Source organism: Condylura cristata, unplaced genomic scaffold, assembly GCF_000260355.1.
Source record: "Condylura cristata isolate star-nosed mole 26May11 unplaced genomic scaffold, ConCri1.0 scaffold00011, whole genome shotgun sequence".
Lineage (NCBI taxonomy): Eukaryota > Metazoa > Chordata > Mammalia > Eulipotyphla > Talpidae > Condylura > Condylura cristata.
This window is the reverse complement of record NW_004567112.1, coordinates 42642772-42662267: the sequence shown is the minus strand read 5'-3', so window position 1 is coordinate 42662267 and position 19496 is coordinate 42642772.

Genomic DNA, 19496 nt, shown 5'->3' with positions numbered 1-19496 from the left:
ATAAGTTGTTTCAGTAATGCTTATAAACTAGTACTTATTTTTCTTATTATTTTCACTTGCTACAATATTAAATTCCCTTTTGTGACATTTATTTATATGCTTATTTCACAGATAAGTTGACAAGTAGTGCTTGGATAGTGAATATTCATTATTCAGGAAAGACAGTTTTGGAAGCAGAATTTCCAAATTAAGCACAAAGTAAAGTGTGCAGTATTCTACACAAACTTTGGAGAATGTGTTGTGTGTTTATTACAACTTTTATAAGAATAGTGAATCGCATTTTAGTATTTTCATGTTATTTTACTTTAAAAGAACACTTTTTGCAAAAATATATTTGTTGAGTCCTGTGTGCATAAGCAGTGGGATGAGTGGATTTGCTGTCCAGATGTACCTTTAAGTATTTTGAATAATTTAAGATAACTTAAATTACATGATACTGTCAGCTATAATTACAAACTATCCATCTTCTTTCAAAAACCAACATTATGGTGAACCTAGATATATTATAATTAGTTCAATGAAAACAAATTTCACTATAGGAGTGGAAATATTTATGTCTGACTATAACTAGACACTGAGAATTTAACATTTTCTCTGTAAGTTTAACAATATGTCCACTTGAATACATTGCTCTTATTATTTTGTCCCAGGGCTGTCAGTGATCACTGCTTTTTGTTAGATTAGAATAAAATAAATAGGACAATTAGGAAACCTCCGTGATATTCAGCTGTGGGAAAGTAAGAATTAAGTATAGAAATTGTTTCTAGACTATTTGTCTCTCTCTCACAAAGTAAAATAATTTTAGCAACATTCTAATGCTATTGGAATAAATTGTAGAAAGCAAATGGATGGCATAAAATATGTTATTGAGGGCTTATTTGTATCTAAAGGTGGTGATGATTGCTCAGTTCTTATCTTCTAATATTTCTTCCCAAAGCAATAGAGAGCAAAAATGGAAAAATAAAGTTACATAAAAGGTGCTTTCAGCTTAAATGTAGGATGCCCAAGTCTCAAAATTATGTAATGGCAAAAAAAAAAAAAAAGGTGCACACATATTCACATATTCTGTTATCCTTACAGAAGAACTGTGTACCAGTATATTACATGTATTTTATAAAATATTTATTATGCAGATGTTAAATTTCACACAAGGCAATAGATATCAGTCCTGGAGCTACTTTATATGTATGTCATTAGGAGTGAGAAAAAAGTTGTGCGTGTGCTTGTGTGTATTATCAATTATTAGATTTGGAGTTTTCATTCAAATGATATATCAAGAAATGGGGAAAGTTAGAATGAACTACTATGCTCATCCTCTTTATTCATATGGGTGATGTGTGTGTGTGTGTGTACAATCTTCAGTGCATATCTATTTATGTGCATGTACATATATATATCTGAGCACACATGTGTACATACATATATGTGTACATACACATGTGTCCCTACATGACAAAACACTAAAAGTTGATCTTGGAACACAGTACTACTCAATAGAGACAAATGAGTTGTATGTCTTTCCTACTTGGACCAAGAAATCATTGAGGTCTTCTGTAAGAAAAAAGCCTCCAAAGACTCCATAGGGAAAATCACTGAGTGTAGGTGGGATAAATTATTTTGCACAGTGACAGATGAGACAAGAGGTCCTCCAGCTCCAACTTACCTTTGGTAAAAATGCCTGACCAAAATATTATACTCTCTTAGGAGTAGTGTGAACATTAAATAATGCAATGTATTTTAGATGAGAGTATAATTGTCTTCACATGCATATGTTCTAATCCCTAGGATCTGTGAACATGAGAGGTTCAAATGCAAAAGAAAATGAGAGTTGCAGATCTGTTATTATTGGTAACCTGTTAACCTTAAACTAAGTAGATGATCCTTAGTTCTTTGGGTGTGCGCACCTTGTGCAATCTTAAGAGCCCTTAAACTTAGTAAAAACAAGCAGCATGAAAAAGGTTTGAAGAGCTAGTGTTTGCTTTGAAGATGGAAACCAATCAAGGAATGTGAGTAGTAAATACAGTTTGGTGAAGGGAAGGAAGCAGATCTCCCATATTGACTTGAGAAGAAACGTAGGAGTGCAAGTATTTTGATTTGAATTCATTAAGGTCAATTTTGAGCTTGACTGTCAGAACTGGAAGATAATGAGTTTGTGGGGCTCGAAGTCATCATATTTGTAGTAATTCATTATTGAATTGCCACAGCCATTGGCAGCTAATACAACATGTAAAGAATCTACCATAGTGCTTAGTAAGTAGTTGTCAATTGACATATTCTATTTCTAATCTTCCTCCTTTTATGTTTTTGTGTGATTCTCTCTTCTATGCTTCAGCAAATATTTATGAAATTTGTACTAAAATAGAATTTATTCTGGTTACTATTGTTGGGATTTTGTTATTTTCACTTATGTGAATGGGGAGATAACTATACTCACACCTCGTAGATCATGAATCGGCAGGATTTTGGGGGGTCTGTAAATTGCTTAAATATTGTGGTTCATAGGATCTTTGAACAACTCAACACTGCTGATAGAAGACATAAGCAATATGTAAACAACTGTTTCTATGTCCCAATAAAACTTTATTTAAAAAAAAAAACTGGCAGTGAGCTACAGTTAACCTGTGTTCTATAAATTTACTGACACAATTTACAAGTTTTTCTCACTGTTCATCTTCAACTTTACACCAGATACTTATGCTAAGGTTACAGTGAAGAGTGGAGCAATTCAGATCCTTCTGTCTCCATAAAACCTTGCCTTACAAGGTCTTAATTTCTCCTCCTTGGACTGAGATTCCACCCTGTATTTTGTTTCTATCTCATCTGTGATTTGGAAATCATAAGACCAGTGACTATAATGGCAGCAATTATCTTGCAGCCGTTGTAATTTACAGAACACAGGATGGTTTCCTTACCTTCTGAGCCCCATCTCAGGAAACAGGCAATATGAATTATTGTCTTTACTCTTCAGATGCAGATTTTTCTACTTAGAAATGAACCACCATTCACCAGAAATTTGCTAATTTGAAATCCTAAAAGTGCAACCTTCTGTATTTTAAAAACATAAAGGAATGCTCATTTGTAATGCAGAGTATAAGTAGAAACTCTTACAAGGTCTTAATTTTTCCTCCCAGCCTTAGTACTTTAAATTCTGTATTTCTGATTTTTTGGTCAGTAACCCATTTCTACATGCAGTGTGATTTGCTTTGAAATGTGACAAAATGATCTGAGCTAAGGGTTCTGCAATGAGAGAGGCATTATTGATTTCTTGGAGAGTAGCAAGAAGACTTGCAATGCCCTGTTAAATTTGGCTGACAGATCACAACAGCTTGTGACATCTAATTTACTATAATGAAATCATGGGGTTCGCTGGCTCTCAGGTCAACAGGAGAGGGGAAAGGTTAAGAAAGTGAGGATCGTAAGCACCCAGGCATGAAGGGCAGTTCATTCGCACATTCCAGTCTCAATCTGAAAGGATATTAGTTGAATTCACCTGCCTCAAGTTATCCCGATAATCTTCTCAGCAAATGGAACATTATACTATGCTGGTTATAATTTAATTGCTTGGTCAGGAAAACTTACTTTTTCTTTCATTTTGAAGTCCTACCAATTGTTGTAATGTCATAATTAAGATATTAAAAAGAAAGTTTTCTATATGCTTGAGAAGATTTTTAGCATGTCAATTGGTTAAATTGTTACTTTTGATAATCTTCATTAAGCTGTGTGGCACCTTGAGAGATTTTCCAGGCGGTTAAATATACTTTACTGATGTGCTCTCAGAACTGGTTTGTTTTCATAGTGTGCATCATTTTTATTTATTTATTTTTACTTTTTTATATTTTTTAAAGATTTATTTATATATGCATACAGAACTGGGGTACAGGTAAGAGGTGTAGGGCATGAGAGGATTCACCAGAAACAGAGCGGGGAGCAGAACAGGTGGACTGACGAAGTACACTGCTAAGGGGAGCAGCGGTTGGGACAGGAGAGGTCTGCCGCGCCATGTGGGTCACCTCTGGGTTAGGGATGTAACTTTAGCTTCTTAATGCTGTGCTTTTAACCTCCTGCACTACCAGGGAGGGCCCTGCATATTATTAAGGAAGGAACAAAAGGAAAACAAACAAGCTGATTATGGGGTATTCCTTAGACTCAGTGTCTTTTAGGGTTTCTTAGAGTCTCTATTATATAATACCTTGATTTGTCCACATATTTCCTGAATGGTGTACAGCCTCTGTTTCCACAGATGCATAATGAGGAAAATCATTTTAAATAAATAGGTAGAAATGTTTCTGCATGTTGTGATTCATGTATATATTCTTGTACATGAGTAGCTGGTATTCTAATTGGGTCTTTGAGGCATAAAAATGAGTACTAAATCATAGAATACAAGTCAAATAAAATTTACTATATGTTTCATACTAAAGATTGCTGTTCACAAATGCAACAATTACATTATGTGGTTCTTGAGGAGAGTGCTGAAGTTGACATTTAATTAACTGCATTTTATCTTCAGTTCTTTCCTTTCCTTTTCATGTAGTTACTATGACCCACTTAACTCTGAAACTCAGTTTCTTTATCTTCAAGTAAGACTAATAATACACCAACCACTCTTGATTGTCCTGTGGCTCCTAGAGGCAGGTGCTGCCCCTAGTCTGTTTCTCCTGACGATGTATGAGATAGCTCTTATGTTCAATCTGTGCATGAAAAAACTGAGGCACAAAGTAGATGTAGTTATTTTGCAAAATTTGATGGTGACAAATGCCATTTTTGTGATTTACATCCAAGTCTAATTCCAAGAAAAATTTTCTTTGCCCTGAGTCTTAGCTTCCTGCCACAGGGTTTGCCAAGGAGCAAATTAGAATCTGCAAAAAGTGGAGCTCTGTAAACATCAGTAGGGTTATTAATTAATTATTTTGACAACTAATAATTCTTATGTAGGTACACTTTTAAAATCCATATAATTTACAGTCTCACTATAATAATAGACTAACATTCTTTAAAATATCATAGTACCAAGCATTATGGAATGTACTTTAATGAGTTCCCACTTATCCTTCCCACAAACTTACAAGGCAGGTATGAGTAACCCTTGTTCTACATTTGGAGATTCTGAAGAGTGTGGCTTTGAATTTCAAAATCTTATTTATTTTTTAACTTTCCACCTTTGTAAACTTATAAGATTAGGCTTGACTGAAAACTAAGAATAAATCCAGGTGTTAAGAATTTTCTAATTTTTTATTATTTTTTTTAATGTTCCATAACTGTTTACCTCAGAATGCAAAGGAGCTGGAATGATAGAAAAGAAAAAGCTGGTTACTGCCTTACTTTCGTTTCTAGAGGGAGAGACACTTTATTGCAAATTGCACAGCTCTCAGCTGCTCTGAGGGCACTCAGGTAAATTAGAAGACAAGAGAACTCTTCATGCAATTTTGAGATGGACAGTTACAGTGAAACTGTTTTCTCTCGAGTATTCTGCTGGAAGGTTTTTTCTTATTTAGAATAGTTGTTATGGACTCTAGAGTGGCTGTAATTGTCTTCAACTGAGTCAGCTCTTATATGTAACATTTCTTACCCACACTTTTACTTGTTGTTAATTGTTTCAAGTCTGTGTGTGTATTTATTAGAATACGTATGATGTTTTCTGATCATAGATGTGAATAACTTTTTAGTTGTATGCCATATACATAAAAATCTAAACTCACAAACCGTAGTCATCCTTTCTCACCCCAACATGTGAAGTGGAGTCATTTGATTAGGAATGTTGAGTTGAAGTGAAGGGATGCTTTCCACAAGGGGCTCTCCTCTTTCCACTTGGAGACTTAGAGAGCATAAGCAATTTGCCTGAGCATCACAAAAAATAAAGGATTAGAAAAAATCTGTTTGCCATTAGGAAGAACAGTGTAATTCATATCACTTCTCCAGTGAGCACAGATAAAACATCTGGAAATATAAAACATCTCTTTCAAGGCACTAAATTGTAAATAACACTATTTATAAATAAATAAGATAAATTAATATAAAAATATAAATAAATATAAATAACAAATGATCTGGTCAGTAGCTGTAGGTGAGGAATAGTGTGCAGGCTGCCACAATGCAAGACCACTGTTCTTCAAAGAGGAGGGGTATTTGTTAATCTTCATGATAGGAATAGAGAGGCGAAGATGCTGAAAACCTATTGCAACATGGATTTTGATTTCCAGATGCTACAGTGGTGCTTGTCCCAGCATGAATTCTGAACTGAAAGTCTTAACAGAACTGCAGGAGACAGTCCTTGAAATTGAACTAAGGTGATTCCTGGGGGACAGAGCCCCTAGTTGTCTGTCAGAAATAAAATTAAATCTTGATAGAGAAAATATTCTGACCTTCTTTATTTTTGGTAATTTTATAAAATATTTTTACTATAATTTTCAGAAACAAATAAATGATAAAACCAATTGGGATAGTGTCCACAAAGAGGAGCTGGAAACTGGAAAACACAATGAAAGAAGAGTCTCCACCATATTTGAATTATCTGACAGAAATCACTTCATATTTTAATCAAAAAGTAAAGAAAAGATTAATGAATTTGGGAAATCATTTTACATGTAAAAAACACAAACAGGGATGATGAGTTGGAACATGTAGTAGTAATCCACATTACGAATCAAATGTGAAGTTTAACAGTGGAGCAGAGACAGTAGAAGAGAGACTTAGTGAACTGCAACATGATCTGAACTAAATAAACAGAATTAAGAGCAGAGAGGTAGGAGTCTAGATTATAATACTAGGTCCATGGAACTCAGAGCCTCTAGCATGATTTGAAATTTATTTTACTAGTTTTTCTAGCCTCGTGCCTTTTGATACCAGTTTTGTTCCTTGTTTAATTCATTCTAGAGAGTCCAATAAGGTATACTCTGGTATTCTTTAGATTTATAGGTGACCCTAATGACTTCAGTGAAATGTGAGAAATCCGTGAAAATGAGGAAGCATTCCCATTTTCATCAGCAGTATTTTGGGCAGCTAGTATTGGAATAAGCTAAGCTCATTTATTTTCTTTAGATTCCTGGTAATTGGAGCTTCATTGGGTGACCTTTTAAAGACCTTTGTACTAGACTGGGTCATTCATTGAATAAGAGACATACTTACTATACCCCTCCACCCCTAATACTGATTAAAGAAGATTTAAATGTCAAACCAACCAGAAATTTAAAAGTGAGATATTGTGGTGAATTAATCCACAGGCATAATCAATGCAATATGAGTGGAGAGAAGTAGAAATGTGCTCCTTAGAATTCAATGAGAAGGCAACTACTAATCTTCAAGTTGTAGATGAGTTCCTTTTCATTGGCAGGTACTCTTTAATGCTTTAAAAGTTTAATATTTTCTGGTGAGGCATTAAATGCATTTTTAAGTGCCATTTGTTGTGGGTTCTGGGAAAATGAAGTGGAAAAGGGAACATAAGGGTCAAAGTGTGTTGTTATTGAAAATGAATCCCATTTACCTCTACTTCACAGCATTCATATATTTTTTGTAAAATAAGTTCATCCATATTTTAAGATTTGAGATCTACCTTTGAGGTCTGCCCTACTCTGGTGTGCAGGCTGATTTTTTATGTGCAGGTTGATTTTGTGATTTTGTGTGCAGGTTGACAGTTCACTTGTTAGAGTTGTATTTTCTAAGATTGCCTTTTAGAAATCTTGTGTAGATGAGCTACACAATGGTATGAATAAATAAAAATCAGAGAAAATTGAAAGAAGAAACTGGTGTTAAAATATTATGTTTGTGAACAAGTGAAAGAGTCAAACTGTGGAATGAAGCTGAGAAATTAACACTTTGCTGAATTTTGCTGTGCATTCTGGGGAAAAAAAAATTAAGTTCCTCTATGTATTTCTGCAGATTTAGATGAAATAGTTTTGTGTGACTTTTCATCTGTAAATAGGGAATTTGAAATGTCTTTCTCCCTTGCCTTATTCTCAAAAATTGGCAATAACTATGAATTCAGTAAGTATTCATCAAGTGTTTATAATGTGCCAAGAACTGCTTGAGGCAACAGTAAAAATCCAGATTTCATGTTCTCTTGGGGATTGAAATTAGTTAATCTCTATAATTAGAGATGGCCATTGTTAGCAAAATCTTCACCCACTGCAGGGTTTTAAGAAGCTGCTATTTTTTTTTTTTCAGACACAGGATTAGTCATTGAGACCCAATAGGTACTGATCCTTCTTTCATTTAACTCTGAAATGCACTCCAGCCATTGCCTGTAAATATAAAGGCAAAAAATTTAATGTGCCAGGTGCCAAAAACAACATATATTAGGTTACTCTATTATCTATAGGTTTCATCTTGATCCTGACAATACCATTAAGAGGTAGATAGTATTATTTTGCCTGTTGTCCTATATTGAAGGGTTTTAAAAAGTTAAAGTATTTGTTCAAGGTGCCGTGTTAAGCTGATGACCAATCTGGGAATCAGCTCCTAAACAGTCCATAGAAAATACTAGACCCATAAAACATTACACATAAAAATATTATATTTCACACACATGAGTACTCTTACTTGTAAATATATGCATCCTGAGGTCAAATAAATGTCAATTAGTTTATAGAGGTGATTACATAGAAATTTTACATTCACTGTATTTTCTTTCATTAAAATATAAATCTTCTGGGCCCTCCCTGGTGGTGCAACGGTTTAGGATTCAGCACTGCAACCTAGCCACAGCTGTTTCAGTGTGAGTTCAATCCCCTGCCCTGGAGGTGACCCACATGACGTGGCAGCCCTCTCCTGTCTCCCCTGCTGCTCCTCTTAACACTGTACTTCGTTGATCTGCCAGTCTTTGCACCTCTGGCCTGTATCCCAGTTCTGTATGCATAAATAAATATATCTATAAAAAATTCTTAAAAAAAAAAGTAACTTTCTGATATAGGGGGTGGCACCCAAAAGTATTTGTTATTTAAAAGTGAGCCTTATTCTGAAAAATAAATATGTTAGATATTAGTATATTACAGCTTAATTTTCTTAAGGAAAAGATAAATTATCTTATTCAATGTTCCATTTTTAGTGCTTAGCCCATGCTATCTAACAAGATAGCAATAATTATTACATAGATAAATGAATCCCACTACAAAATAAGAAGAATGCCCAACATATATTTGCAGGAATAACTAGAATGTGGGTACAAATAACCAAATAACAAAGTGTTAGTAAACCAGAGAGAATGTGGAAACAAATGTCAGTACCAAACAATAAGAGTCAGACAAGTTAACAGGTAAAATGTTTTTCTTTCTCATTTATCCTACTTTGCTTATTTGTAATTGATATTAAGAGAACTAGACTTGAAAGATTGCAATGAGTAAAACCCAACCTAAAATTCAACTGCTTGCTTGACTTTGGTGTTTGTTTTGTTTCTTGCATCCCATAACTATTATAGTCCATAACATTTCATCACTATAAATCCCCCCAAAAAAGAAAAAAAGGACTATTCTATTTTATATCTACAGAAAGCACATTGAATTTGGGGATCAGAAAAAGGGTAATTAATTGTTTTTCTACTTTGTAATTATATGGAGACAATGAAGGATATGCATATTTTCAAGATATGGCATTTTCATGTTTCTTTGTTTTTATTTTTCTCTTTATAATTTTTTTGTTGATTTTAATTAAACAGTCTGTTTATGAGAGACTAGAGGAAATTTAATAATCACAAACTAAGGAAAACAGAACACAAAACATTTAGCAAAATTGGTTTTTTGAATTGCATTTTGCATTGTGATTTGAGATTTCCTTTTTTTTCTAACTTGAGACAGATTTGATATAGAAAAAATGCAACCCCAGAGAGTGCTCTAAGCTTTCACAGCTCTTGTCTGCAGTGAATGGTGTTTCATTAATTTCATATGAAATCTTCTTATGTGACAGTATAATTATAATATTATACAGCTTAGCTAGATGGCTTTAAATGATCTGCCAGTGCAACCTCAGAAATGCAGGGTCATGCAGGGTACAGAGTCTTCAAGATTTGATTTTGAAAACTAAATACTCTTGGCAAGGGACAAAATTGCTAATGTGTTTCTATATTTGAGGTGACTTCCATTGCTCACAAGGTACCTTACAGCTCGGCGTGATGTCTCTAATTCTTTGAAATGTCAATCACTTTTAAGTTTTTAGTTCTCTTTACATTGGTTATGAACCTAAGAAATATGTACTGATTGAGAAGGTAGCACAGATACAAAAGATAAAACTGTTCATGTTTTGGGATGAGCTGGGTGGAATGTAGTACAGGATATTAGAAATTCACTCAAAATAAATTGGAGACCCATGAGGGATGTGGGCAACACTTTTTCCATTGAAAAGCAGTTTTTTTTTAAGCAAATCTCTGATAACATATTAATATTCAGGACTTGTCATGAGATTTTAATTGGCTACTTTAGTATTGCTCATATTAATTTTTCTACACCCATCAATTTCCTGGCAGATTGGATCCCATATTGCTTTTAATGGAGGTTATAGGTAAAAGAGAGCCGTAACATCAAATGTAATCTCAGCACGATGAGAAATCAAATTTCTTACTCTCTGGTATGTGGAGAATTCTACTCTGCAACACAGACTTCAATTTTTGCCCCTGGGCATAAGTAGCTGTAGAAAGAGGATTTAATCAAGAAAGCCCAGGAACTGGAAAACAGAACTTGGGCTTTGTTATTTCCAGTTTTGTGCTATTGTTCACCCCAACCAACTCCCCCAGAATGCTATAGCAACCAGTAAATTGAATAGGAAAAAGATAAAGGAAAAGGCAAGCTGACTATATGACATTGTGGAGAAATAATACATTCAATAAAATATTTTGTTTGCTTTTCGTTGGTTATGTTGGTTAAACAGTCAGAAGATGCTGATGGTACATTGCCATGAAAATAAGTTAGACTAGGAATTTGTTGTATAACTTTGGAGTTGAGGGTTTATATATATATATATTTTCTTTTATAAAATGGAGATGAACTTTATATGTGCTACTTCTAAGTATGGAATTATATTGACTCCCAGGTTTACATGTCTATGTCCTTGAAATTAGTGCACTGTACTAAAACTATTAAATTGATGACCATATTTCTTCTCACTCAGTTTTTTGTCAGTCTAAAACCTTTTAAAAACACTAATATACTTTATCTGAATTTATAAAGAAAGTGCCACATTTAGGAGACTTTCAGAAGCTTATATGTAAATATTTTGTTTGACACATTAAAAAAAATGTTTTCAAGGATTTATTTACTTGTTCATACAGAACTAGGGTACAGGCCAGAGGTGCAGGGATGGTGAGAGGATTCACCAGAGCCAGAGACAGAGCCAGCAGCAGAACAGGCAGATCAACAACGTACACTGCTGAGGGGAGCAGCGGAAAGGTCAGGACAGGTCTGCCGCGCCATGTGGATCACCTCCAGGGCAGGTGGGGTTTGAACTCATGAGGAAGTGGCTTCATCTTCTTACTGCTGTACTTAACCTGCTGCACCACCAGGGAGGGCCCGACACATTAAAAATTAAGGAAATGTTTAACCATCACATGCTAAGTTAATTAAGAAAGCTAATAGGAAAAAGCCTCCTAAGCAGTTTTTAATTCTTAACAATCTAAATGTTTTAGGAATACAAATTTTAAAATGATATCTGTGTATTGAGTTATCAGTTAGACATGTTCTGGTATAATCATTATCAAAATATTAACTCCTTAGAAATATAATTTTCATAGAATCTTTTAGGATAGCATAACATACTTTTGCATAGTACCAACATTTATACTGTCAAGTAGTAGCATATAATTCCACATGAAAGTCAAACACAGAAACAGAAATATTAAGTAATAAGAATTTTACATTCTACTTTAAATTATGAGAAAACATATATGTTTCAGCTTTCTAGTTTTTCATACCCTATGCAAAGTGAATACTCCCAGGTTCTCACAATTACCTGGAAAATTTTGCATAGTGCAGCTGTGAAATGTATTGACCGTATTACATGTAACTAATAGAAGTGAAGGGATTTATTTGTATCAGTTACCATTCACTGTAATTGAAATACTCCCTGAAAGCTAGTAATTCAGTAAATAGCTAAACAAGTAAAACATGGACAAGTAAGATGAACAGTTGATGAAGAACAATGACTATTTTCTTCCTCTCTTTGTTTTGTCATAAAGGAATTAATTTCATATTCAGAAATATAAAAAGTCACTGGTATGTATAATTGTTGCAACATTACTGAGTTTTAGGAAAACAATGAAACAATTCGAAAGTCTAAGATTAATAGCAGAAGTAAAATTACTATAAAAGGTTCAATTTGACCTCTTCACTTGAAAGATAATAGAATCATGATTTTATATAGATAAACTTTCTCTTGTAGATCCAAGTTGTGCATAACTGACTTAAATTCTGTTTAGCAAATGGTCTATTCTAATGTATTTGACTCCTGTTCAATGGTTGTTAATTGTGTTAAATATCACTGATAAGATTTGTAATAGTATTGAACAATGTTTATTCTATAAGGTTATTTGAACAGGTTTTAATGTAAAACCTAACATAATGTCAATTGACATATTTTGCAAAATGCTTGAATATTTTTAAAAAATACAATGCTTGAAAAATAGAGTGAAAGTTTCTGACATTATGAGGATAAGTAGCTGGTCAGTGCGATGTATGATATGGATAATGTCAGCCTGACTGCAGTAGGGATATCAAATAAGCTGGTAAACATTATTTCCGGATGTGTCCATGAGACTGTTTCTGGATAGAATAACCATTTGATTGGTAAATCAAGAAGATATGCCCTCACCAATTCAGGTAGGTGTTGTCTAATTCTGGGAGTGTCTGAATGAAAGAAAAAGGCAGAAAAAGTGTGAATTTTCTCTCTAGTTTGGGATAGGACATTCATCTTCTTGTTTCATCAGTAATAGGGAATAGATTTTGGGCCTTAAGATTTGGTGCTGGATTGCAACACCAAAACAAGTTTTCTTATGTGTCTGGTTTGCAGATAGAGGACATCTTGTTCTCCATATTTAGATGTGCTAATCCCCACAGTAAATTTATACTTATATCACACACACACACACACACACACACATCTCATAGATATGTGTTTATAATATGTTCTACTTTGGAAAATTCTTTAACGTAAGCCAGCTAATAAAACACTGCTTAAAGCAGGAAATCATAAAAATGGATATAATAGGGGAATTTTTTTATATTTAAAATATATAAATGCTTATCTATTCACCAATCTTTTCATAATGAGGCAAGGATGTGCAATAAATCTGAGATTTATAAAGAAAAAAATTACCTTTTAAGTAATAGAATTTTCTTTAGAGTAAGAACTCCAGCAAAGATATTTGATTGTAGGTTTTTTAATGGTTTCTTTTCTTCCCAAATAATTCAGACTTCTCATCATACATTTTTAATATTCTATATTTACTGAATCTTACCAATATATTCAGTTTTCTTTTCATAAAAACAACATCCTAACCCACTTTCTTGTTGATATTTTATGTTTATAAAATAGTTCAATACTTTAATAAGTAATTATTTTACTTTAACAGATATACACTATTACACATTATGAAAAACATTTTATTTTCAGTAATTTCATCTTTCAACCCAACAAGGAAAACTCTTTGCCTTCTCTCCCCCAGGACATAGGGTGGGGAATGGAAAAGCAAGATTACACTATGTGAAAGACAAGAAAGCAGAAACCAAATATAGCAATCACCAAAATAGCAAAGCAAACAGCTAATAAACCTCTTGACTTCACATTCTTCTCCAACCCTTGTCTCCTTTCTTAGCCTCTTTTTTACAACCCAAACACAAGGAATTGTCAATACTGCCATCTCCAGTTGCCTTTCTCCTATTGACTTTTGAATTCATTCTAAAACAGCTTTCTTCTCTAATTAGTCTGCTGAAACTGCTTCTGTCACTGTTAGTAACAATCTCCACATTGCTAAATCCAATAGTAAATTCACAATCCTATTGCTACCATTTGATTCAATTTTTGTGACTACTCCTTTGAGATACATTAAAAAAAAATACAAGCAAGTGAACAAAAACTGGTGTCTGGGAAACCAGAGAATTGCTAGTTTAATTCACCTCTTGCTATCAATTCTTCTAAATCTGCTTCCTTCATACCCCAATCATTAAATTTTGAAGGATTCTAGAGGACAGTCATTTTACCTACAATCCCTTGAGCATCAGACCTATCCTCAAAAATTTAAATGCCATGCATATACTCTTGGTATTGAAATTTGTATTTCTAAATGTTAAATACTTGGATCTTAAACTCAGTATTACCAAACTGGAATCTTGATCTTCCCTTCAGATTTTTCATCAGCCACTTTCTTTCTTTATGTTGTTCAAGAAAATCTTGGACTTTTAATGATTAATATAGTCTATCTCTTATCTTGTTATCATCTAACATATGAGCTAATTGACCAATATGAGTGAGTGTGATTTATAATAAGTCCTTGTTATCTCTTCTATCTTTATCTAGAACCTAAACACTCTTCATTCTTTTTCCTCTTCACAAACATTTTTGCTGATTTTTTTTTTTTTTTGCCTCTTAACTGGATGTCATGCCTTCCACCATTCCCCCTACAGTAGCTCTCAACAGAGGAGTGAAAATGATTATTTTAAATTACACACATGATCATGTTACCCTTCTGCTTGAAATCTATCCCGATTCCCCAGCTAGTGGGAAGAAAGGGCCATGTTTATATAGCCGCTTCAACATGAGGGTCTTGCTTACTCTCAGACCTCACCTTTATTACTGGCTCAAACCACTTACTGCCCTTATTTTCTTTGACCAGGAAAAACAGACTTTTCACCTTGAGTTTTTTTTTTTTTTTTAAGATTTATTTATTTGATTTGTTCATACAGAACTGGAGTACAGGCCAGAGGTGCAGGGGCGGCGAGAGGCTTCACCAGAGACAGAGTGGGGAGCAGAACAGGCAGATCTACGAAGTACACTGCTGAGGGGAGCAGCGGGAGGGTCAGGAGAGGTCTGACACGCCATGTGGTCCCCTCCGGGGCAGGCGGGAATCGAACTCATGCAGAAGTGGCTTTAGCTTCTCGTGCTGCGCTTTAACCCGCTGCGCCACCAGGGAGGGCCTCACCTTGAGTTTTTAGCACTGGCTGTTCCTTTAGCCTGGGATATTTTTCTTTCATTTTATGCACATGGATAGTTTTTACAGTATTTTTAGGTTTGCTCAAATGACAATTCCTCAGAGATTGCCCTATTTAAAATAGAAATCCCTCTCCATAGGATTATCTATGCCCTATCCCTTTTTCTTCTTCATTTTCCTCTACAGTACTACTTGTCATCTAACATATGAGCAAATTGACCATAATGAATATGTGTAAGAGTGTGATTTATAATACAAATTTCACATGAAATTTGAAAATGAAAGTTATTAGAAGTGTCGCTCTTTAATTTTAGATGATTGTTTCATTCAAGGGTAGTGAAGTTGAAAGGTTTCCTCAGCAATCCCCTAGTAATCATAATAGACTTGAATGATAAAAAAAGTTTCTCATCATAGGAATTTCACTTGTGACAATACTTGGCAAATAGTCATAATAATCCAGAAAATGTAGCTTTAGGCAACAGTGTTTCATATTGATAATTTCAGATGTTTCAGATAGTTATTTGATGGCATTAAAAAAAAATAACTTTAGGCCCTCCCTGGTGGTGCAGCAGGTTAAAGCACAGCACTAAGAAGCTAACGCCATTTAAGCATTAGTTCGATCCCCACCCCAGAGGTGATCCACATGGCGCAGCAGACCTCTCCTGACCCGCCCGCTGCTCCCCTCAGCAGTGTACTTGTCAGTCGGCCTGTTCTGCTCCCCACTCTGTCTCTGGTGATGCCTCTCACTGCCCCTGCACCTCTGGCCTATACCCCAGTTCTGTATGCTTATATAAATAAATCTTTGTAAAAAAAAATTTAGTCAGTGATACTAGCAGTTCCAGTTCTTGGATTCTGTAGAACTGGATGGTGTTTGTATATGTATTTACATATATTATCTCACTAAAGCACTATCTCTATGATTTTTAAATCAAAAATACTTAGAGTCCAGGATGTTAACTCTCAAGTGTATGAGCCTGTTTCCTAACATTATTAGGCAGGAAGGCAGCACATTGGTCACTGTACTGGGCACCAGAGTTGATCCATGAGCAGGAGTAAAATTTCATAGAGCTGCTAGCAGTGTAGGATACAAAAAACATTTCTGATCTTTTTAAACTGCTGAGCTCAGGAACATAGTCTATGAATCCTAATATAATTCTACCAAACAGTCATATACAGGAAATGAGATAAAAAAAAAAAACCTGAATGAAAAGAATCCTGGTTGCATAAAAGAACTGTGAAATGCAGCATGATCATAATGGCTATATGACAGTCGTACCCAACTATAAAATGTTACAGCAGAAAATTGCCATTAAAAAATGCAGTCATTCAGTAGTGTGGGATTCAGGAAATGCTTTAGTGGTAGAATAATACTGCTGCCCTATCAGGCTCTGATGCTGCATTATAAGATCAAGAGGGATAGGAAGAAAACTTATGTAAATACCATGTACTAAATGATATACAAAAAATTTAAGACAGAAGACAGTTTAACCCTAAAAGAGCTCCTTGAATAGATATTTAATATATATTTGTTCTATGTGTTCATGCCAGTATATGGAGAGTGTATCATGAATTAGTTGTGTCTTATATAATCTAAAACTACTTACATGCAATTCAAAAACCCACAACAGAGGGCACCTATAATGGGCAATTAAATTTGAATGCCAACAATTTAAATGTAGGAATCGGGTGGGGTCTCAAGACTACGCTTCTGTCTGACATTTGCCAGCTGGGTTATTTGGGGGGCATAATTCATTGTTTGATTCTTTAGTTCTTCACTCAACAAGCACAGTAGGGTGTTTGTAAGAATTAAAAGGGAAGCTATATAAAAATGCATAATAAAGTGCCTCTCAGGTAAAGAACCTAGAGTATATGCACACACACACCACATTATTACCAAGTGTTTTATTTTTATTAACTTCCCTCTTCCTTTTTTTACTTCTTTTCATTTTTTTTTTTAAAGTTAGAGAATCTTGTGCTACAAGATATTGAATGCCTTTATTTTTTCTGGAGTTAGAGTCATTAAATCTCAAGTAAGAACACAACTTGAGAAGTACGTCATGTCATTGGCTGTGGAGAAAGGATTCAATTACAGAGTTCTTTGGCCTAACAGGGGCTGTTTCTCCCCCCCCCCCCGCATGTATAAAGTGTGAAGATCTGAGATCATTGAGGAAGAAATGATGAAAATGACAAGAGACTCAAAAGCAAAATTAAACAAATGACACTTACATCAAATTGAAAGCTTTTGTATAGCTGAAGAAACCAACACAAAATCAAAAGCAGCCTATGAATTAGGAGAATACATGTGCATATCACATGTCTGGCAGGGGTTTGTTTCAAAAAATATAAAATGAACTTATGTAGTTAAACAACAATAACCAAAATAAATGAATGAATAAATAAAATCAGAAAAATGGTCAAAGACCTAAATATACTCTACTTCAGAGAAAACATGCAGACAGCTCACAAATGTGAAAATAAGTTCAGCATCATTTACCATTGGGGAAAACATCACTTGCCATTGGGGAAATTAAATTCAAGACCACAAAGAGAGACTGCATCATCATCATATATATATATATATATATATAAAATGTCATTCTTACTGGTGTACATATATAAAACTGGAAACAAGTATTGGTTTAGAATGTAAATTGGTATAGACTCTGTGGTAAATGGTATGGAGATTCTCTAAAAAACTGAGTTATACTATATGATCCAGTAATACATCACTGTTAACTATTTACCCACAGAATAATAAAACACTAAAACAAAAATTATACGCATGCCTATACTCATAATATTCTAGATAGTAGTAACCAAGAAATAGCACCCTAGAGTTTGACTTTTTACAGTTCCACAGTATCGCACTGTGTATGTGAAACAAATGCTTTCATTCACTCATGTGCCTTTGAGCACAGAGATTTTTTCCATGACTTGACTATTTTGAAGAATGCTGCAATAATCAGAAGAGTATAAATTGTCTTTCAAATTAGAGTTTTTGGATTCTTCTTGGGAATGGAACTGCTGGATCACGTGATAGACTTATTGTTAGTATTTTGATAAAATTCCATACTGTTTTCAGTAGAGGCTGGCTAACTGTACATTCTCACTGATAATGTATGAGGGTCCATTTCTCTCCACATCATTGTTGAATGCATATATACTAATATTTTCTCTCATTTACTAGGATGACATCTTTTCATTTTAAGGATAGTTTAATTTTAACGATATTTTACTTTTCAGAACTATACAACGAGAAAGATAAAGACCAAATGGTAGTAGCAAATCCTCTCAACAGTTCCCTTATAAATAAGCTGAAGTCACCAATTAAATGGCACAAAGTGACCCGTTGGATATGAAGTAGGACCCAAATTTCTGTTGTTTCCAGGAGACTCATCAGGTCTCTAAATATAAAAACACATCTTCAAAGTTAATGGGTGGAAGCTAATTTTTTAAGCAGTTGTATCCTAAAAAAGGCAGAGTTAGTCTTACTTCAGTTAAAAAAGGCAGTAAGAGACAGATGGAAATTACATAAATGATTAAAGGATCTATACATCTGGAAGGTATTATACATATCACATTACAAAGGCATAGATAAAGAGCAGAGTGAAAAACTGAGGACATGCATGCAATTAATATGCCATATTTAATAAATTACAAAATCAAAATTAACATATTTATTAAACAATTACAAATCATGAATCATGTCAGCTTCGTTACTGCCATATTAAATGTTAATAAAGCCTCCTTTGCATTTAGAAAAAATCTCATATGTTAGACAATTCCATGGTGCATGATTTCCTGAGGATAGTTGATAATGGTCAATTAGTGTGGTGGCCATGAAAATACATTTTGTAGGTATATGGGGTTTAGTTGACAAAATATTGTGATACTGTGCTCTGAAAGACTTGTCTCCATTTATACTGAAATCTTGCTTCCTCTGCACTGTTCGAACCAATCAGTAAGTGAAACAAGATACTAACAACTTGTTTGGGGAGACAGGGCTTCTTCTGAGGCTTTTACTTTTGTGTCAAGTACTTTTCAACAGCCTTGCAAACTACCTTTGACATCATGATAGTCTGTTTCCATAGTCTATTTTCACTCTCTTCCCCTCTCCTCTCTTTTTATGATAACAATTTTCATTATGATTTGGCCTCTTGACTCACCTTGCCTCTCTTGATAACCTTCTTCACAGCACCCCCTTGTCTCACACAGGTATTTGTATAAATATTTTTCTGTACATTTAATCCTGTTTACATACACAGTGGTCTTCTCAGAATCTTCATTAATTCACATAACACACCACAAATTACAAACTTATAACAAAGTCTCTCAAGTTAAGTTTATAGATGTAGATAGATGTCTATTTCTGGGA